Source organism: Macrobrachium rosenbergii, chromosome 22 (genome assembly GCF_040412425.1).
Source record: "Macrobrachium rosenbergii isolate ZJJX-2024 chromosome 22, ASM4041242v1, whole genome shotgun sequence".
NCBI lineage: Eukaryota > Metazoa > Arthropoda > Malacostraca > Decapoda > Palaemonidae > Macrobrachium > Macrobrachium rosenbergii.
In genome coordinates, this window is record NC_089762.1 from 49,658,391 (window position 1) to 49,681,134 (window position 22,744).

Genomic DNA, 22,744 nt, shown 5'->3' on the forward strand with positions numbered 1-22,744 from the left:
TTTATTATTATTTAAAATCGTTCAGCATTAGACTTAGTAATATTGTAGGGTCTTGGTTATGTTTTAAAGGAAAATTCCACGGGGATGTGTTCCATATGACGTTAATTGGTGCTACACAAACAAGCAAACTTATTTTGTATACAGTATGGGAAGGTTGGTGTATTTCACTATTAGGTAACATACTGTTCTGCGCTGTACTACATGACCCCGGAGATTGTTTGTGGAGTGGAGCTCAGATTTTTTTTTTGTTTTTTGTTTTTTTGTGCTTTTTCGGTATATTTCTAATTTCATGTGAAGTTCAAAATTACAGCTTTTGTCGTGTTTCTAATTTGATGTGAAGTTCAAAATTACGTTTTTTTTTTTTATGCCCCTCAGGAATTCCCGCAGTTTTTGCTCTCTCTCTCTCTCTCTCTCTCTCTCTCTCTCTCTCTCTCTCTCTCTCTCTCTCTCTTTCTCTCTCTCTTTCTCTCTCTCTCTCTCTTCCCTGAATATTTGGTATTTATCGGAATAATTACGACGTCTAGCGAATGAAGGAATAATGATTCTATTATTGCTTTACATTTGCAAGAAATATATTTTGTGTGTCAATTTGTGCGCGTTCATGTTTTAAATATTCACTTTAAAGCATTAAAGACATCCCTCTGTTTGCAACATAGACATTAGAAGTCTTTAAATATTTAGATTTCGTTGCTGGTGATAATGAATTTAGACAATAGATGGCAAGTGAAAACTTAATTGTTTTGGAATGTTAACTTTTGCACGTAATTTTTTCCTTAATTGAGTTATTGTATATTGATTCTTTCGTTTTTTGTGTTCTGAAGACAGTGGCATAAATTTGTAGTGTATACATATATATATTATATATATATAGACAGATAGATCTATAGATAGATTGTATACATACACATATATCTACCTTTCTATATATTATATATATATATATATATATATATATATATCTATATATATATATATATATATATATATATATATATATATATATATATATATATATATATATATATATATATATATATATATATATATATATATATATATATATATATATATATATATATATATATAATATATATATATATATATATATATATATACAATGTATATATATGTATATATACATATGAGAAACACGACAAAAACATGAATGTCGACCTTCAAATAAAGTTTGAAATATAACAAAAAGCAAAAAAAAAATTAAATTAAATAAATAACTAATCTGGGCCATGTAGTCAAACACAGAGCAGTGTTACGTAATAGTGAAATACACCAACCTTCCTATACTGTAAACAATTTTAATTTGCTTGCTTATGTAGCGCTAATTAAAGTCGTATTACATACGCCCACGTTGCACCGCCATTTAAAACCCATGATCCTGAGATCAAAATTATATAAAACATTATTTTTATAATGAAAAATTGAAATTATATTGCGCGCAAAACGAAGCCAAAGGTCAAAAATTACATTCATTTTTAGATGGACAATAATGATTTTGGTATTCTTTTTTTTAGCATGTTGTAGCCAGTAATCTATATTCCTCAGCGAAAATGTATATTAAGCTCTATAATCCAGATACTGTTATAAATCGTTAACCCCTTTCATTCCTTTTACTGTACCTCCGTTCATATTCTCTTTCTTCCATCTCACTTTCCACCCCTTTCCTGACAGTTGATTCATAGTGCAACTGCTTTGAGGTTTTCCTCCTGTTACACCTTCCAAACCTCTTTGCTGTCGGTTTCCGTTACAGCGCTGAATGACCTTTGGCCTAATTCCACATTCTGTTCTAAATGGTTATTTATTTTGCGACCATATGGGGCATCTCAAAATCACGGCTTTCGAAACTATTCCAGTCGATGTTGCTCATGCTTGCACCTTTTTCGGTAGTTCCGTAGGCTGTCGATTTTGTCGGTACTGTGTTGATAATGATTTTCATGGCGTTTTCATTTATGTTTCAGGGAATCATAAGTGTGTGTTTATATATATATATATATATATATATATATATATATATATATATATATATATATATATATGTATATATGTATATATATATATATATATGTATATATATATATACACATACATACACATACACAAACACACAAGCACGCACACATACATACATACATACATACATGCACACATACACACACGAGATACGACAGGGCAATAGGATGCAATTACCTGTTAATATACGATATGATTACTCTAAAAGCATTTACCGTCTCTCTGATGAAGGCTCGTATTCCCAGAGGTACTGAGGTTGGGGGCGGGGGGCGAGTATTGGAACGTGAGTCTCAGCAAGCGTTCGGTCCGAAGTCATTTTGGTCTCAGATATAATTATGAAGGTCCACCTTTTTATTCCTTTCTTTTGAATTATGTGAATTCTTCAGAGATACATTATTATTGTTATTTTTGTCGAAAAATGGAGTCCTATATTTAAAAGCTGTCAAACTTGTTTATATGGGTTTCTTGGGTACACAGAAAATATTTATGAACTGAATTGAATATAGAATTTAGGCCAAAGGCCAAGCACTGGGACCTGTCAGGTCATTCAGCACTGTAACGGAAATTGACAGCAAAAGGTTTGAAAGGTGTGACAGGAGGAAAGACTCGCAGTTGCACTATGAATCAATTGTGAGGAGAGTGAGGAAAGTAAGATGGAAGAAAGAGAATATGAAAGGAGGTACAGTAAAAGGAACGAAAGGGGTTGCAGCTAGGGGCCTAAGGAAGGCACGCTGCAAAGAACCTTAAGTAATGCCTACAGTGTGCCGCATGAAGTGCACTGATGGCATTACCACCCCAGGGGGAAAATATTTATGGATACCTTGTTTCTTATATTATTATTTTTTTCCCTCTTCTCTCAAGTGATCCTGAATATTTCTCGGCCTCTTTACCTCTAACCTTGGATCAGACATGTGTACTCTACACCGGCCCATTTCCTAAGCCCCGGATAATGCGAAATGCAATCGAGGAAGAAGAAGAAGAAGAAAGAAGAAGAAGAAGAAGAGTGAGAAGACTAAGAAGAAGAAAAGATGGATTGGACGTAATCCGCCACATCAAGAAGTTCTACACAGTTTCCCCCGCAAAAGTGGGAAAAACCTCAGGGAAAATCTCATAACATTGCTTCCCTCAGCAGAACGACGAAAAGGAAGCTGATGGGTAGGTAGTTGGACCTTCTTCAGTCCGTCCGTCCGCGTCTCGGAGGAGAGGGGAACGATAGAAGAAGAAGAAGAAGAAGAAGAATGTGAGGTTTTAAAGAGAGTTCTGGGGAAGAAGTTTTGAGGGCGGATGGAGGTGGACTCTAAAGAAGTAAAGTCCCTTTAAGGTGACTGGAGAGAGAGGGAGGTGGATCCATATACATACACACACACACACGTACATGCACACGTACACACACACACTCACAGAGGGCCTGCTAGTTGCAGCAGAAGAAGAAGAAGAGGAAGAAGAAGCGGCGGCATCTTTTATGAAAGGGGAGGCCTCCATCTACGTAGCAGGAAGAAGGGATGGCGTAGAAGAGTATAGTGATAGAGGGGGAAAAAAAAAAAGAGATTTGGGTGAAAAGGAGGAGGAGGAGGAGGAGGAAGAGGAGGTGGAGGTGTAGGAGGAAAAGGGAGAGGAGGCGGGACAATTCATCTTCTTAGCTATCGATCTTCATAGCAATTAAACTAGAGATTACTTCTAATGGGTCCTCGCCCCCACCCGCCCCCCTCCCCCGTCGGCCTCCCGCGGCCATTTATGAGGGCATATATTTTTTCTCTAAAAAGTTTATCGTTTGGAAAGGAGTTCCGAGCTGCACAGTGTGCATTAAAGGTTCTTCCTTTTTTTCCGAGAAAAAGAAAGGCGTTAGAGTGAAAAATTTAAATGTCTACTTTCAAACAAGTAAAAAATGCGCCGAAGTTTCTTCCGGCGCCGTGGAGTTTTCTGTACAGCCGCTACAGCGTATATAGTCAAGGCCACCGAAAATAGATCTATCTTTCGGTGGTCTCGGTATAATGCTGCATGAGCCGCGGCCCATGAAACTTTAACTACGGCCCCGGTGGTGAGTTGTCCTATATCGTTGCCAGAGGCACGATTATGGCTAACTTTAACCTTAAATAAAATCAAAACTACTGAGGCTAGAGGGCTGCAATTTGGTATATTTGATGAATGGAGGGTGCATGATCAACATGCCAATTTGCAGCCCTCTAGCCTCATAGTTTTTTAAGATCTGAGTGCGGACAGAAAAAGTGCGGACAGAAAAAAGTGCGGACAGAATAAAGCGCGGACAAAAAAAAAGTGCGGACGGACGTATGGAAAATCCATATTACGGGAAAAATGATTTTAAAATGTACTTTGTGATCTCAATGGTATATCAAGCAATTACGGTGCTAATGTATTATGTAATTCCATTTCCCTCACGTACAGGCTTCCTGTCATCGTAATTGACGGTGCTAACCAAGATGTAATTTTTTTTGCATGTTAAAAAAAACCAACTCATCTTCCATTCACAAGAAATCTTACGCCTCCGTCGTCAGCGTAAACAATTCTACCCCGCAGGAGGGAAGTATTGCCGGCAGTGCACCTCATGCGGTGCACCGTAGGCATTACATAACGTTCTTTGCAGCGTGCCTTCGGCCCCTAGCTGCAACCCCTTTCGTTCCTATTACTGTACCTCCTTTCATACTCTCTTTCTTCCGTCTTACTTTCCCCACCCTCTCCTAACAGTTGTTTCATAGTGCAACTGCTTTGAGGTTTTCCTCTTGTTACACCTTTCAAACCTCTTACTGTCAATTACAGTTTCAGCGCTGAATGACATAGGTCCCAGTGCTTGGCCTTAGGCCTAAATTCTATATTCCATACACACTAGAACTATATAAATGCTTGGGAAACATTTTACCACCTCTTGCGAATCTGACTCAGGAGACAGCATAGGACTAATGGATTTTTACTAGGCACAAGCGATATAAATGGCATTGGAGATGAAGGAATTTGATTACGTTTCTCCAAATTTCACCAATGAGGTAACTGTAGTGCCAATTAACAAGATACTTTTTAAGAAAAAATTCTTACTAGACCAAGTAAGACTAATGGAGTTAAGAGCATTACGAGTAATAAGCAAGAATAAGGTGTAATGCCTTATAATTGCGGCTTGTTACGTCTTATCCCGCGTGTATTCTTTCCATTTTTCTGGGTTAAAAGAATGTTGGGAAACTATTCTCATATAATTGTTCATTAGGAATCAAGTTGCTTCACGTTCTTGTCCGCGGGAGCTAAGACAGTTTTATCTTGTGAGCCGTATTCGTCCCAATAACGATATTGTCTTCATAATTCTGAAAAGGTTAACTAATTCCAGTCTCACATCCGCTAATGTACTCTTTGGGTGGACTAAAGTAAGGTCACTTTCTCCTCGGCCTTGACAGATGAAATGCGTGTCAAGATCAAGGTCGTCATTTGAGTGGGCGGGTCTCTCTCTCTCTCTCTTTTCTCCCTCCCTTCCACCCGTTGAACCTTACAACCTGTTGGAAGGTTTGTTTTCGGTCAAACAGCCCCAGTTCTTTCCCATTGGCAACCGAAAGCTGATGCCATTCGGAAGGAATTCTTGTTGAGAATTTGGCCGTACAATTCCGCTCCTCGACGTGAGTGCATTTGCGAGATTTTTAGTGAATGACAGAATATGGTTTTACCAATAAGAATCAATGGATTGTGCGCAGATGTCGTACTGAAAACTGGCTTGAACGCCCTTCCGACTGGAATGAAAGTCTGCCAGGCGTACGATTCGATTTGTTCCAAGCCTGAGAGCTTTTTTTTATTCCCACAGGCGTCAGTGCTTTCCTTTGGTGTCGGTGTCTTAAACTGACGAGAAAATATTGATGTTTGGCGGTAAATAAAAGCATACTACGTCGATTAGATGGTCAAATGAACGTGAGAATCTTTGCCTGTTTTTGTCGGAGGAACTCCCTCACTCCCTCCCCCACCCCTCCCGATGAACCACCACCCACCCCATTCCCGTTGGGAAATGTCCCGGCCACCACCACCAGAAGAGTCAGTGTCAAGTAAACCGTGGACGTGGAGTATTTGTGCCGTTGATTTCTGGATCGTATCCCGAGTCAAACGTAGTGTGTGACGCATGTTTTGTCAGTTCCTCTAAATTGCATTGCGTCAAAGTGTTGTATATAAGTGTTCGTGGGTAAATGGGAGATTGCCCGAGAGTTTTGCCTTCGAGTTAATCGCGAATTACTGGGATATATTATCTCAAAGCAAGTGAGGATTTTTAAAACCACGTGGGAAGGAGGAGAGGTTGAGAAGTGCGGTTCGTCAGCTGAGGTTTTCAGGTAGGCCCAACGGCAAGACGTTGTTTAAGGAGTAAGACTTACTAGAATACTTAAGACTTTAGATTAATGTTTGATTTTTTCATTTGTTTTCCCATGGGTTGGCGTTGTTTGTTCTTTGAAATGCCCCGTCACGCCATAGGAGTACTGTAAGGTTTTCGTGTTAGGGAATTCATACATTCTAGCTCGGGTTACAATTGATTTATTTGACAACCGCGGAAGAATGTAGTTTGTGTAGGCAGCTGTAGTCTACAGTGTGTATGTAGCCTGTTTGGTATCATAGTCGAGCTAGGTCGTATCATAGTCACTAATGTCAGTCTGGAAGTTTTCTGAAATTTTTGTTTTTTGTGATGAAAGATTGGGATTCATTTATAGCATTTTTGAGGTACTTATATGCCATACTTATAAATAAAATGAAACACTGTAGCGAATTCTACGATCATGCAAAAATCGTCATGCAATTTCTTTTAAAATAACAGAGTTAATTATGCACATATACTAGTTTTCCGTATACACACACATACACATACGTGTTGCCCACTGATATTCATCTAAATACACAGTTATCGATACAAATAACATTACACAACACCATAAATTGCTACCATTACTATATATTTAGTAAATTGTAGAAGCGACCCCAGCGGAATGACTTGAGTGATGTACACTGATAAGTTGACGAGGAATATTAATGACGTGTGCTCTGTGAGTTTACATTTGTTAATACTAAATTCCTTACGTTAGGGTGATTTGAATTTTGAGAATATCTGTACTTTATGTTTTATTTTTCATTTCACATGATTTATAAGATTGTTACGCTAGGATTTGCGAGGAAGTTCATCTTTTGAGAGACAGGTAGACTTAATTCAGTTACAGTGCTAGGATTTGCGAGGAAGTTCAAAGAGACAGGTAGATAATTGAATATTTAAATCAGCTGTAGTAATAGTTATATTTTGCATAAAAAGAATGATGCAAATTACTGTGTGTTATCATTGCTGGGTATTGTTAGCCAATCGATCCTAACCAAAACATTTTTTTTTTTCCTGGAAAAATATTCTAACCCCCTACATGATGTATAATTTAATGCTTACTTTTGATATACTGATATGGAGGAGTTTCCCGAACAAACCCTACATCATGTATATAATATAAATGGTTACTTTTGATATGCTGATATGAAGGAGTTTCCCGAACAAAGCTCATTGATATATGGGAAAATGTTTAGTTTCTGTGTTCTGGACAAAATATTTTATTGCAGCGTTTAGAGATTGCTTTATAATTTATGCGCTGATGTTGTTCGGTTCAATAGCCTAACTTTATGGTTGAAAACCATTTTGTGTGTGTGTGTGTGTGTGTGGGTTTATTACTAAGGGAATGCCATTTATGTTTTATGTTTGCTTTTCATGGGTGTGTTGTTGGTAAGTGGCACTGACCGCGTTAAGCTGTCATGGATAATAGCTAGTTTCATATCTCTCTCTCTCTCTCTCTCTCTCTCTCTCTCTCTCTCTCTCTCTCTCTCTCTCTCTCTCTCTGTATATATATATACATATATAATAAAATACATGTATGTATGTATATGAAGAACAATCTATTAACTTTATCAAAGTCCTCACAAGGTGACGATACCGCCTTCGAAGTGACGACAGCAGAGGAAAGTATGATATAGACCCACTGACATTTCTTCTCGTGATCAGTTAAAACCCTCCAATATAGATGTTATTATTATCTTTTAGTCCTTATCGATGTTAATTATTTATTTTTTGTCGTTGAAGCCTTTAATTTGAAAAGTCTGTACTTAGTTACTGAGTCGTTATTCATATTGTGAAAATCTTACTGGAAAGCTTGCTTCGTAATTGAAGACTTGATTAGCCCTACCTTTACTAGTACTGAGGACTGTGATGAAGTTAATAGACTTCTTTATATAGATGCAAACATATGTATTTTATAATATATATACACATATCTATGTATGTGTTTATGTACGTGTGTATGTGTGTGTAAAATTCTGTATATTACACTTTAATTACCTTAGCAAATGTTTTACCATCGATTCTAAAGGCATGCCATTAATACGCTGTTTATTTTTTTTTTAACCTTACGATCAAGTTATTAATTTTGCTTTGGCATGCAGTGTCCATCAGTCATGGAAAGCAGAAGTTCGGGGAAGGGACGTGTCGCACTGTGCTTGGGAGTTAATAGATGCCTTGTATCTCATACGTTGTCAAGTCATGTTCCTGCTGTTGTTGCTTTGCTTGCATGATATGGCAAGCACTGGTTAAATTTTTTTTCTTTTAGGCTGATGTTTGTTTGTTTGTTTCTTTCTTTTTTTTCTTTCTTTCTTTCTTTCTTTCTTTCTTTCTTTCTTTCTTTCTTTCTTTCTTTCTACTTTATTTATTAATTTTTTCTGCATAATTCTGTTGTTTTTTGTTAAGTTAATGGGCGCTTGTCTTCGGAGTTCGTAAATTATTATTATTATTATTATTATTATTATTATTATTATTATTATTATTATTATTATTATTATATGCAAAAAAAAAGAGATGATTACATCAACCTAACAGATTACGTACCTACTACTGGAAAAGAAATTATTATTATTATTATTATTATTATTATTATTATTATTATTATTATTATTATTATTATTATTATGGAACTTCTCTCATATTATCAACGATAAAGTTTTAGTTTTTAATTTCAACAAGAAAAAGAGTAGAGACTGATTAAATGCCTATTAATATATAATTTTAATATATCTGCCGATTAAAATACTATATATAAACGCCCTTTACTAGGCCTAGGCTATACGAGCACCTGTGATGTATTAGACTTGAAAGCATTCAAATAGCTTCAGTGTCTCTTTCGCGAATGCTATTTATTTTTAGAAACTGGAACTTAGGAACTGTTGTTACAGATTTGGTAAAAGGTTTAGCCATCCCGAAGTCTGGGGAACCGGTATATTGTAGGCTAAACGATCTATTGGATGTAAGACAAATATACCGTGGGAAAAGTTCCCATTACCTGTGCTTCTTTTAGCAATCTCTCTCTCTCTCTCTCTCTCTCTCTCTCTCTCTCTCTCTCTCTCTCTCTCTCTCTCTCTCTCTCTCTCTCTCTGGGAGGTGGAATCGATAAACAGGTCAATCTCTCTGAGTTTAGTGTAGACTGTAGGCTATTCTTGTGGGTCTAGATAAGAGTATCTTTTAACGTACTTGTATATATTTACTATGCTATATTTAAAGAGGGGTTAAGAATAAATTGATCGGAACATAAATAGTATAACAAGGGTAAAGCTACGTATAATTTGTAAGTTCAAGCGAATTAAAAAATGCAAACAACGAGAACCCAGTCGCAAGCTGGAATTGAACCATAAAATCTAGGCCCCTAGCTGCGTCTACAAACGGTAATCAATTATATACATGTGTAAGCCTATATATATATATATATATATATATATATATATATATATATATATATACATATATACATACATACATACATACATACACACACATATATTTAATGGAGTTAAAATTGACCACTGAAAAATACAGTAAATGTTATGGACTTCCCATAAAGCTGTCTTGACGTGGAGTCCGCGAAATTGAAGTTCATCGTGATGACAATTGCATGTGATTTAGCAAATGCACTTTTAGTGTTGATCTGTCAATGTCAGCGCAGGTTTGCGTGACGAAGGAATTTGTCTTGGAAGCAATTCTTGTCAGTTGATTTTATTAATATTTAGAAGTCCCGTCAGATTTGGTATGAGAATTTCAATCTCTCTCTCTCTCTCTCTCTCTCTCTCTCTCTCTCTCTCTCTCTCTCTCTCTCTCTCTCTCTCTCTCTGTATAGCCTATATATATACGTAGTCATATATATAAAGTATATATACATATATATACTGATTATGTATGCATATTCATGTATATACAGCATTATATATACATAAACGTAATATACTGATTATGTATAAACCTATAGGACTATATGGTATAGCCTACAGTATTTTATATACACATACATACACACACAAATATATATACATATATATATATAATAATTATCTGTAAACTAACAAAGTATAATAGCATTCTATACTTCAGTTTTCAATTCGTTTTACTGAAAAATATGTTACGGTTAGTTAGGCTTAGACTCAAATCAGTTAGCGTTACCTACCAGATTTTTAAAGGGCAAAGGTCACTGAGTTTGAAACCTATAATGGTTTTCTCCAGCCATGGGTCGTAAAAAAAAAAAGAAGAAAAACAGTTTGATGCAAATCGTGAAGGCAGCGATGCACTGACTCGGAAAAAGAAGAAGGGTTGTTAGTCAGGAATAACAGAAGGAGGCATAAAGTTCCGAAGTTTGTCGAGGTAAGGAAACAAAGACAGTCGGTGAATCGTGTAGGCCTAATCTCAGATAATGTATTAGTTCATTTTTGGGGGACGTGACTGTTAAGGTTTGTTTGGGATATATTTTCTTGGTGTTTTAGAACAATAATAATCTTGATGTTGGCGACAATCAACGCCGCGTTGATTATGTTGACAAACAGAGCAAGATAATGATTTTAGGATGCTGTGGAATAACTGTTATTTCAAATAACCCATTTCCTGTCGATAACGGCAGCTGTTTGACGCTGGTTTATATTATGAAATCAGTCATAAGCCTATGGATTCGGAAAAACCGTATTTGCCTTAGGCCTAGGTAGCCACCTACAGTCAAATGTGATGGTTTGTGGTTAATATTACGGTAAAACAAGAGACGTGGGCGTAGTTCTCGTATATACGGATGAGATTATCTCGTAGAAAGATAGTAGTGGGAGTGAAGTCATGGTTTGATGGTTCCTCGTGCTTTGTTTGCAGTTGAGACTAACCAACGGGTTATGATAACGGTTCTTCTTATACGCTGTAGGTGGATTTAAAGCAGTGGATCTTGATAAGGAAACATCCCTGAATATAACGAGAGAGAGAGAGAGAGAGTTTGAATCTGTAAACGGTAACAGTTATAACTGTGCGTCATTTGAGAGAGAGTGTCTCTGATAGGTAACAGTTATAGGCTAACTGTTTGTCATTATTATTCACTGTTATAGCCTAGGTGCTGGAATCCGTTAAGCCTGAGGTGTAATTTGAGTATGGAACTACTCAGAGAGAGAGAGAGAGAGACAGAGAGAGAGAGAGAGATGAGTTTATCGGACAACTCCGGAAATCTTTTGGTTGGATTGTCCGGTTATGGGAAGGACGGAAGTTGCTAGGCCTAGTAATCACAGTTAAACTGGCGCTAGGCCTAAGCTGATTTTTTTTTACACTGGGTAATTTCTTGTAAGCCTAATTTGTGAAGATTTCACACTTTTATCACAGGAAGATGTGTTCTTGGGCTGCCAGTTATTTTTTGTGAAGAATATGGATGAGGTTTGTATACTTTTTCAATGATTAAACACACATACATATGTGTGTATATATATATATATTTTTATATATATATATATATATATATATATATATATATATATATATACATATTTTCATGAAAAAAATCATGGGTAACCAGGAGCACATAAGCTATTTCCATGTAATGTGTGAAATCTCCTCAAATCAGGCTTACAAGAAATATCCGAGCTTGTAAACAAATTAGCTTAGGCCTAATGCCAGTTTCTTAAATGCAATTAGGCCTTGCAACTTAAGTCCTTCCCATAGCTAACCGGACAATCCAATCAGAAATTTACAGATTACATATATGTAAATGGATGCATGGTAAATATATATATATATATATATATATATATATATATATATATATATATATATATATATATATATATATATATATATAAATTAAATGCTGAATGGAGATATATAGTTTCTCAGACTCTTGGTAGGTAACCATTTATTTATTTATTTATTTTTTTTTGAGAAAGAGATATAGAGAGAGATTGTACGTGAGTGCTACTGTCTAAATATAGCTTATGCAACAAGTATATATGCAAATGAAGCGCATTCTTCCTATTGTAGCTATAATTTAGATGACAGGCATTGCAGCTCATCTCCAAGAATAGACGCAAATCTTTTTTTTTTTTTTTACCTTTTTATTTTATTACTGATAATTTCGTAATTTCTTGAAGATTCACAAACGCACACACAATGTTTACACTAAAACAATCCAGTCACTGATCATTGTAGGCGACATGCATGGAAAACTGCCTTAATAAAAGGCCGGCCGGATGTGGTTATATTCATTGTGACGCAATGATGAGAGAAGAGAGAGTTGCTGGTTAGTTAATTTATTATGGGGCGAGAAAGTTCCTGATTTTATGTTTTTGATTGGGCGTCCTTTGTTTTTGTCCCGGCTGATTGGAAAGTTTGGATTAGTGCGTGATATTTTTAGCCGAATCCATGTGTCTTCTTGCCTGGATAATCCGTAGTGTTGTTTTTTGTTGCTGTGATTTAGGTGGGAGTGTGATTAATATTTGGTAATAGATTTCACGCGAGGAACAAAGGAGAGGAGTTTTTTTTTTCACGTAGAGTTTTTATACTGACGTTTATTACGGTTGCTGTGATGTGTGAGATTTTTTTTTTTTATTTTGTGGTGGAAAGGCTGTCGTTGGGTTGAGTTTATTTATTTACTTGGGTTTTGATACCATCTCTCTCTCTCTCTCTCTCTCTCTCTCTCTCTCTCTCTCTCTCTCTCTCTCTCTCTCTCAGTATATCTTTTGTAGTAATGACTCAATTTTACCAAGTTTAAATCAAGTATTTTATTCACTTAATATATCTCTGTATGGCATCAGTTTAACACGACCCACATATCTCTCTCTCTCTCTCTCTCTCTCTCTCTCTCTCTCTCTCTCTCTCTCTCTCTCAGTATATCTTTTGGTATTAATGACTCAGTTTTACCAAATTTGAATCAAGTATTTTATTCTCCTAATATATCTATGTATGTATGGCTTCAGTTGAACACGACCCCCGTCATCTCTCTCTCTCTCTCTCAAAAAAAAAAAAAAGATAATAAAATAAAAATAAAATCTCTAAAATAAAAAAAAGAACAAGTTACACAGCACATACAAAGGTCTCAGCAAAAGTTATATAAGTCGCGTTAGAGATATTACACCAAGGAAGAGCTCTTAGCATTCATGAAGTAAGACAGTAGGCCTACTCGGAAGAGTGAAGTGTATTGTGTGTATGTGTATGTGTTTGTGTATGTGTGTGTGTGTCAGCATCTACACGCTTGCATAAGCTGCATAAATGTGCGTGAGCCGTTTGAGGTCAACGGCAAACAACGTCATTGTTGTGGTATCGCTCGACGGAAACCAAATTATATCATTCCCGCCCCGGTGCTGCTGTTGCGCTGCTCGCTGTAATTCACCAGATTGCAGCGAGGAGACGGAAGCAGCCGCCTCCTGCTGACTGCTCTTCGTATTGTTGCTCTCTTGTTTGTGATGGTTTGTTAGCTGAGAAGCGCAGGTTTGTTTTTGTTTGTTTGTTGTTAGTCTGTATGATATGTTGTTCTTTCGTTTGTGGTGAGGAGGACTGAAGAAGGAGCAGCGTCTTGGCGGATCTTCGTATTGTTGCTCTCTTGTTTGTGATGGTTTGTTAGCTGAGAGGCGCAGGTTTGTTTTTGTTTGTTTGTTTGTTTGCTAGTCGGGGGATATGTTGCTCTTTCGTTTGTGGTGGTTTTTGACGGAGAGGCTCTAAAATATTTTTTGCGTTTTAGTTAGAAGATATTTCACTTTCATGTCGACGAAGAGAACATAGGCCTAGTTTTATTAGCTGAGAGGCGCTGGTATATTTTTGTTTGTTTGTTAGTTGTGATATTTTTGCTTTTTTTGTGTGATGGTTTGTTAAATGATAGGCTCTAATATTTTACGTTGTATTTAGAAGATTTATTTTCATGTTGACGAAGAGAAGCACATATTAGGCCTAGTTTTAAGGGTTGCATAAAAAGGTTTGTCGGTGAAGAAATGTCCGTATTTTTTTTTTTTTTGTGTCGCTGATTAAGGGATATTATTACTTTATTTTTGTTTGTTTGTTGACAGCGTGGCAGCATTTTCATAGTAGTTTAGATTTGCTCACAAAATGACATAGATTTTTTCTTTTTCAAGTTGATGAGGAGATACTGTTGTTACTTTCATTTTATTTTGGTGATAGACATCTCCCGTACCATAATGTTGTTTTTTAGAGAAAAATTGTCCCGTTTGGGGCGTGAAGTCATTGTGTTACTACATTCGCGGAGGGGATTTTTTTTTTTATGAAATGTGATGTTAATTCTGCTTTGTCCAAGAAAATAAACCTCCAAAATCTGAAAGAAAGAAAGATGGAGGTGGTAGGTCATCTTTAAGGTTAAAAATAGCATCTTTTGTTGTTTTTTGTTTATTAATTTTTTTTTGTTTCTCTCTAGACTTTGTCTCGCGTTTTTCCTTTGTTTCTCGGCTTTTTTTCTGAAGGTTTAGCGCTTTTGTTTTCGTTGTTGTATCGTATATTCCTTAACTCTGTTGGATTTTTATTATGAGATTATTATTCTCTTTTGCTTTTTAATATAAACTCAATTAGGCCTAGTTTTTCTTAGGTCGGCTTTGAAGGCAGTTATACTATCGACATCACTGCTCTTTGTTGCTCCTCTTTGGGAATAGCATTGGTAGGCCTAGCCTTAAAAAATTCTCTCTCTCTCTCTCTCTCTCTCTCTCTCTCTCTCTCTCTCTCTCTCTCTCTCTCTCTCTCTCTCTCTTCATTACTGTTGTATTTTTAACGCGGACGTCTCATCATTATTAAAATAAGTTGAGGATTTAAACAAGGTCGATCAGAAATGAAGTTAGGTTAGTTGAGTAACCTTGATTTTAAATAGTTAATGATAGTTTGTCACAGTAAATGTGAACAAGTGCATTTGTTAAATATGTTAATTTTTTTTTTTTATGTTCGTGATACTATCGCCATCACTGCCTCTTTGTTGCTCTTTGCGAATAACTTCAGTAGGCCTAGTCTTAAAAAGCTCTTTCGCCCTGAGCGAAGAATCTCTTAGGATTTCCATATGTGGAAGGTTTGTGACTATCCCTTAAAAGTCAAGGCTGTGATTCGGCTCCAAACGCTGCTTTCTTCTGCGAAGCATTCCTTTCAACTTCCTATAGGCCTAATTCAAGAATCCATATCTTATAGGCTAACTGGGCAGCATTTATCTAAATAAACTAGAAAATTTATATTAACAAATAGATCTGGTGAATTCATCTCTTGTAGGCTAACTGTGCAGAGTTCATCTAAATAAACTAGAGAATTTACATTTATAATTAAGTCTGACCTCTGGCCTACGGTTTGGGAACTAATAACAGAAATGGCCCCTCAAATCGTCCATATAATTAATTTTCCAGATGGATTCACACAATTCTTGGCCTGTAATGGGAGGAGAAGCAAAAGTTACGAACATTTACTGTAGAGATGTGATACTCCAACCCAATAGGAACTAGACTCATTTCGTTTAGGCCTATGGCAGGTATAAAGAGTCTGTTCAACTGGGCCAATCATACCTGCTGGTGATTGGGCTAATCAAGACTCAGATTGATCTTGAGACTTGTAATTAAGGTACGCTAATAGCTCACTGGCATTGATTTGAGTGTTACAGTTCTTGCGTGCAGTTAGGCCTACTAGTACTAAAGTAATAATCATATTCTCATATTATTTGTTGTCATGTCTGTAATTGTTTATATTTTTATTATGGAAATAATCGCCATTTTATTATTTTTCATTTAATTTGAAAAGAAATATGGTTGTGTGAGGGTTGTCCCGAAACCCTTCTTCAGGGCTAGACTATTGCCATTTCAGCTTCAGATAGGCTAGGCCTACTAGTATTGAAAAATAATCATATTTTCATTCCTGTTGTTATTATGCCTGTAATTTTTTATATCTTTACTATGGAAATCATCGTCCTTTTATTACTATTCATATAATGTATAAAAAAAAATGGCTGCCTGAAGTTTGTCGTGAATCTCGTCTTCAGGGCTAGGCTATTGCTTATACAACCCTCACAGGGCCTCTGGAACCTTAAGTGGGAAGTCTCTTATCATTCGATATTATGCAAAGTGCTGTGATGATAGAATTTTCGCTTACCCGAATTCCGTTTCGGGAAGATTTGGCCATGTCCCATTCGCCCTTCGATAGTTTGTCCTTGTAGACTTAGCGGGTGAGTGGCTCGTACCCACGAAGCTGTCTGAAAACTTGGGGTATTGGACTCACTCTCTCTCTCTCTCTCTCTCTCTCTCTCTCTCTCTCTCTCTCTCTCTCTCTCTCTCTCTCTCTCCGTCTTCCCTTTTATCGTTTCTCTTCAGGAATTCTTACCTGAATTGTTATGCTCATCACAAAACAAAAGAAGAATGGGAACGAGTTCAGTTATACATACTGTCTGGTCAAGAGGTACTTTTATTTTTTTTCATTTAGCTTTTTTTCTAAATTTTATGGAACTCTGTTATTATTATTTATGCTATTTTGGTTACGTAACAGGACCCAGATTGTTGAAAAGGGGATACGGCGCCCATTTTAGTTTATTGCAGGTATGATAGTGGGTTCAATATTAAAGTTGATGTGGAATGTTGAAATTGAAACTGGTCGGATATTATGCTTTGTAGTTTTTTTTTTATTTTTATCTGAATGAAAGTTAAATAGCATAGCCTATTTCAGGGTTTGAAAGGACCGTTGGGGCAGAGGATATTAAAGCTTCCTACGGTTTGTTGATGTGGAAGTAGGTCAGGTTGAATATATAGTGCTTTGCAAGGATTGTTGAAGTTGAAAGCAGTTGATGGTTTAGGCGAAGTGGCCCTTATGCCAGCATAGGCTCTCTTCCAAAGGCATAACTGTGGTAAGGGTCTTCAGTCGAAATTGAAAGCTCTTTTTCCAAAGGCATAACTGTGGTGAGGTGTTAAAGAGAATAGGCCTAAGGGTCGTCACATAATGCTTTGCAAGGATTGTTTAAATTGAAAGTAGTTGATGATTTAAATGAAGTGGCCCTTATGCCAGCATAGGCTCTTTTCCAAAGGCATAACTGTGGTGAGGCGTTAAAGGGAATAGGCCTACGGGCTCAAAGGCTAAACCTCCAGTATCCTTCAACCAAGAGAGACGAAAAAAGTAGATGAAAAATAAATTATGTAGGAATTGTTGGCGATGGAGAAAGGGTAAATATTAAGCTTTGTGGAGTCCCAGTGAATCAAGCAACGGTTCTAAAAGGGAAAATCAACAAACGCCTCCTAAATGAATCTGGCCCCAATGGTTTCTAACCCCTCCCTTCCTAATGAACTATTAATCGCTTCTCACTCATCCGGGTAACAGGATTAGTTCCATCCCGCTTTTAACCTGAGAAGCATTCATCGATCCTTTCCAGTGAACGGTGTACTTTCCGTTCATCATCAGTGGAAGGTCACCGTATAGGCAGGTGGTGCACTGTAGGCATTGCTTGAGGTTCTTTGCAGCGTGCCATCCTTAGGCCCCTAGCTGCAACCCCTTTCATTCCTTTTACTGTACCTCCTTTCATATAGGCCTATTCTTTCTTCCATCTTGCTGTCCACCCTCTTCTCACAGTTGTTTCATAGTGCAACTGAGAGGTTTTCCTCCTGTTACACCTTTCAAACCTTTTAACTGTAAATTTCCATTTCAGTGCTGAATGATCTCATAGGTCCCAGCGCCAGGCCTTTGGCCTAAGTTCTATATTACATTACAGTACATCAGTGAAAGGCCATCGTGCTGTCATTGGTCTAAGAGTTTACTTTACGAAAATGCTAAAGTTGATTAGAATTGAGTTAAAAATATTTTCTACTTTTTCTGTCCGCCCTCAGATCTTAAAAACTACTGAGAATAGAGGGCTGCAAGTTGGTATGTTGATCATCCACCCTCTAATCATCAAACATACCAAATTGCAGTCCTCTAGCCTCAGTAATTTTTATCATATTTAAGGTTAAGGTTAGCCATGGATCGTGCGTCTGGCAGCGCTTTCCGGAGGCGTCGCTGACGCACCTTCACCTGACTGCAACTGAGCGCTGCCCGGTCGTAGCTGAGAGTTTCATACAGCATTATACGCTGTACAGAAAACTCGATTGCGCCGAAGAAACTTCTGAACCTTTTTGACTTTTTTAAAATTCAAGATGCATTTTTTTTATATCAGAAGTTTACTACATTTTAAAAAGTATATAAAAATTACTGAGCATATAAAATTACTAGTCTTACTTCAGGCTAGGCGCTGGTCAGCTTAATTAGTGCCCAGCCTGTCGCCTAGTAATTAGAAGATGTAAAACCTTAATTCATAACGAACACTAATTTAGGTTGCCAGGTTTTAAGAATACTTAGTTTTCTCTTGGCGGGTTAAAGGCGTCGTTAACCTGTAATTAATCTGTGCCACAGTCGTAAAGCATATTGAAATTCTTTTTGCTATTTATATAATGATTTCTTGGTTCGGCCACGTTTTGAATACTACGAGATAAATACTTCAGTGTGGGAACATTACCACTTATTTTTATAGTTACATACTTTACGTGCATATACACATCAGTCCTTCGTCAATGGCTTGGAAATAGTCGAAACCGGGCAGGACCTACACCCCGTCTCTTATTTTTCACCTGTGGCAATGTTGTGATAAATGAATCAAGCACGAAAGTGATTATAATCATAGATACATACATGCAGAGAAACGCTAGCCTAATTGCATGTAGAGTGATCTTCCGATAATGTTAATAAACTCATGGCTTCCATGACTACATCTGCATAACCTAAAGACGTGTCATGTCTCTATGACGATGTGGAGTGCCCTCATTTCTTATTATACATATATTCATTTATGTGTGCGTCCTCTCGCGCTGGTGAGCCAATGACGCATTGCCAGGCACGCGCAGGTCCCCAATAGCACCAGTCGGATTCTCATTCCGCAACGGGTTTATTAGACCTATGCAATATTTATGTAGTTTATTATATTTCTCTCTTCTTGTACAAAGGGCGAATGGATGGGCAAGTAATTCCACTATTTACCACACGCCAGAAAAGCAGAGAAAGCAGAGGATAAAAGAAGGAATAGGGTAAAGAGTACGACAGACCAGGTGTTCAGCCAGGAAGGAGTGCGTTTGTTTCTCCTTTGCTAATTCGAGTCTCTCCGCGGTTCCCATCTGCCTTTCTTTTCGGTCTGTGTGTTTAAACCTTTCATCCGTTTCCTCTCTTTACTGTTCCTGTCTTCTTCGCCAGCTTCTGCCGTTTCCTCTTTTTCTCCGCTTTGTTTTTTGCTGCTCAGTTGAGTTTATTTTATGGAATCGGTCTATTGTGAGTCTACTGATATGATTTTGTGGTTTGCCTAAATTCTTTTTGTATGATAATTTATTTATGGTAAAAAAATACATTCACTCCGTCTCACACACATTTAGGCTATACTATATATATTTATAATTTATAATGTATATGTCATATAATATTAATTGCGACTGAATGATTCTAACCTATTCATTGTTTGCTCTGGTTTCGTATTCCTTATATATTTACTAAACCGAGATATTGATGTAGGCCTGTAGGGATGAACTTGATAATTCTTAAAGGTTACCATTCAAGGCGCCTTTGGGTGATAATGATTGTCTTTTAATGTTAACTTTTCCCTGTATCCATTTACAGATTGCAGATTTCCCCAGCTATTATTATTATTATTATTATTATTATTATTATTATTATTATTATTATTATTATTATGATGTTAGTGCACATAAAACTAATTACGGTAAAAGGCTTCTTCGAGATGTGGAGAGAGAGAGAGAGAGAGAGAGAGAGAGAGAGAGAGAGAGAGAGAGAGAGAGAGAGAGATTCAGGTGAGGAGTACTCTCTCTGTGATGAGAAGTTGTTGTTCTTCTTCCTCCTCTTCTTCTTAGAGAGAGAGAGAGAGTTTCAGGTGAGGAGTACTCTCTCTGTGATGAGAACTTCTTCTTCTTCTTCTTCTGAGAGAGAGAGGTTTCAAACGGGGAGTATCTCTCTCAGTGATGAGAAGTTCTTTCTCCTCCTGTCGTGTTTACATCTCCTTAAGACCGTGACCGCTAGGAGGGGAAAATATTGCCTTGTCTCTCTCTCTCTCTTCCTCATACAGTTGGATGGGGCGCGCAGGCGCGCGTATTGATTTTTACCTTTAGTGTTAAATGGTTTCAGGCTTAGCTTGTTTTGTTCTGCCAAGTCCTGGTCTTACGTTTAAAATTTCAACCCCTTATTTTCTCCTGGTACGGCAGTGTGTACCTGTCCTTGTCCTTGATTTCAAGGACCGGTCCTTTTTCGTGGATTTCAAGGACCGGTCCTTGTTTATGGATTTCAAGGATCTGTCCTTGTTTGTGGATTTCAAGGACCGGTCCTTGTTTGTGGATTTCAAGGACCGGTCCTTTTTCGTGGATTTCAAGGACCTGTCCTTTTTCGTGGATTTCAAGGACTGGTCCTTGTTCGTGGACTTCAAGGATCTGTGCTTGTTTGTGGATTTCAAGGACATGTCCTTGTTCGTGGATTTCAGGGACATTTTCTTGACCTGTCCTTGTTCGGGGATTTCGAGGCTTATTGTATATAACCTCTCTCTCTCTCTCTCTCTCTCTCTCTCTCTCTCTCTCTCTCTCTCTCTCTCTCGAGAATCTGTTCGGAATTTGTTTCTCTCTCTTTTTTCTCTCTCATTGAGATTATTTGCAATCTCTCTCTCTCTCTCTCTCTCTCTCTCTCTCTCTCTCTCTCTCTCTCTCTCTCTCTCTCTCCTCGAGATTCCATTTGGAATCGGTTTACTCTCTCGGTCTTAGGCCTAGCAGGAATGACAAACTTCTTTGGGGCTTATTTTATCAACTGCTCTCTCCGAACTCAACTGCTTAAAGAAGATTTCTCATCCTACTTATCAGGGAGCTAGAATGTATTCGCAGTGCGATTAATAATTAAAGGTTAAAGGTTATAGGAGGAATATATTAAAGATTGTAATTTGCTAACCTTAGTGGGCCTCAAACCATTTGGGTCGATGGAGGCCTTCTTGTACTTTGATGTATATATCCTACAGGCTGCAAGTGACAGGTATAAGTGATCCATTGAGGATAGTATTTTTTGCTCAGCAGTATATGTATATGTATATATATATATATATATATATATATATATATATATATATATATATATATATATATATATATATATATATATATCTTTATAATCAAGCATATTACTGTGTATAAAAACACCTCACCTATGATAGGGCAGTGGAAAATGAAAGACAGGTATCCAAAGTATAAAGGAGGAGAGAGAGAGAGAGAGAGAGAGAGAGAGAGAGAGAGAGAGAGAGAGAGAGAGAGAGAGAGAGAGAGAGGCTTAGGGACTGTCAATCATTTTGTGTTTATATTGCGAAGCAAACGAATATTGTCCATTTTCGACAATTTTCATTCTCCCCCTTACCTTAATACAGAATATTTTATGATTGGTCATTCACTCCTGTGGGAGTGAGGATTATTGCTTCTCTCTCTCTCTCTCTCTCTCTCTCTCTCTCTCTCTCTCTCTCTCTCTCTGTCAGTGGATTTTTGTTGACGCTCCTCAATACTCTCTCTCTCTCTCTCTCTCTCTCTCTCTCTCTCTCTCTCTCTCGCCTCAATACACTTCTTAGCTCTCTCTCTCTCTCTCTCTCTCATTAGCGGATTTTTGAAGAAACACCCCAATACGCTTCTTTCCCTTCCCCGTCCCCTCTCTCTCTCTCTCTCTCTCTCTCTCTCTCTCTCTCTCTCTCTCTCTCTCTCTCTCTCTCCAGGGGAATTTTGGGGAAACGCCCAAATACGCTTGCATCCTGCCCTGGCCTGAAGATCGAATGTTTGTTGCTTGACTGTGAGAAACCGCGAGTTGACAGAGAGAGAGAGAGAGAGAGAGAGAGAGAGAGAGAGAGAGAGAGAGAGAGAGAGAGAGAGAGAATCCGTGGTTTGGGAGATAAATAGACTTGAAGTGGTTTAGCCAGAGCTAGGATTGGTTGTGTTGACTTTGGCTCGAGTAAGCCTATATGGCCTTTTCAAACTTTTCACCGTCAACCGGTCGGGAACGAAAGCGTTCCTCTTCTTATTTACAAAATTCAGAATTACAGGTTATACTCTCACGACCTCGTCCTCGTCGTTTCCATCAAATACAGGAATAACTGTATGAGCTGCTGTTGACTTCTCATTCTTCCATCTTACTTTCCACTCTCTCCTAACAATTGATTCATAGTGCAGCTGCTTTGAGATTTTCCTCCTGTTACACCTTTCAAGACCTTTTACTGTCAATTTCCGTTTCAGCGCCGAATGACCTCATAGGTCCCAGTGGGGCCTTTGGCCTAAATTCTATATTCAGTTCAATCCAGTTCAGACCATTTGCATATAATAATTCCAGCTTTTTAAAGTATCTGTTGTCAGTCACCTGGAATTATGGATTTTGTTCTGTTTTTGAATCACTGTAATGATT

At 37.5% G+C, this 22,744-nt stretch overlaps 1 protein-coding gene across 4 annotated transcripts in view; it reads left to right on the forward strand.

Moving 5' to 3' along the window:
- Ent2 (Equilibrative nucleoside transporter 2) overlaps positions 1–22,744 on the forward strand; it is a 911,561-nt gene that overhangs the window by 237,694 nt on the left and 651,123 nt on the right. For 2 of the 4 annotated variants that reach the window (XM_067124914.1, XM_067124917.1), the window contains exon 1: positions 6,049–6,335. The exons of 1 other annotated variant lie outside the window; for it this stretch is intronic. The gene's annotated coding sequence lies outside the window, so the exon portion shown is untranslated. Of the gene's footprint in view, positions 1–5,615; positions 6,336–22,744 lie in introns of those variants that run through there. One more of the 4 variants, XM_067124915.1, reaches the window with a different exon arrangement.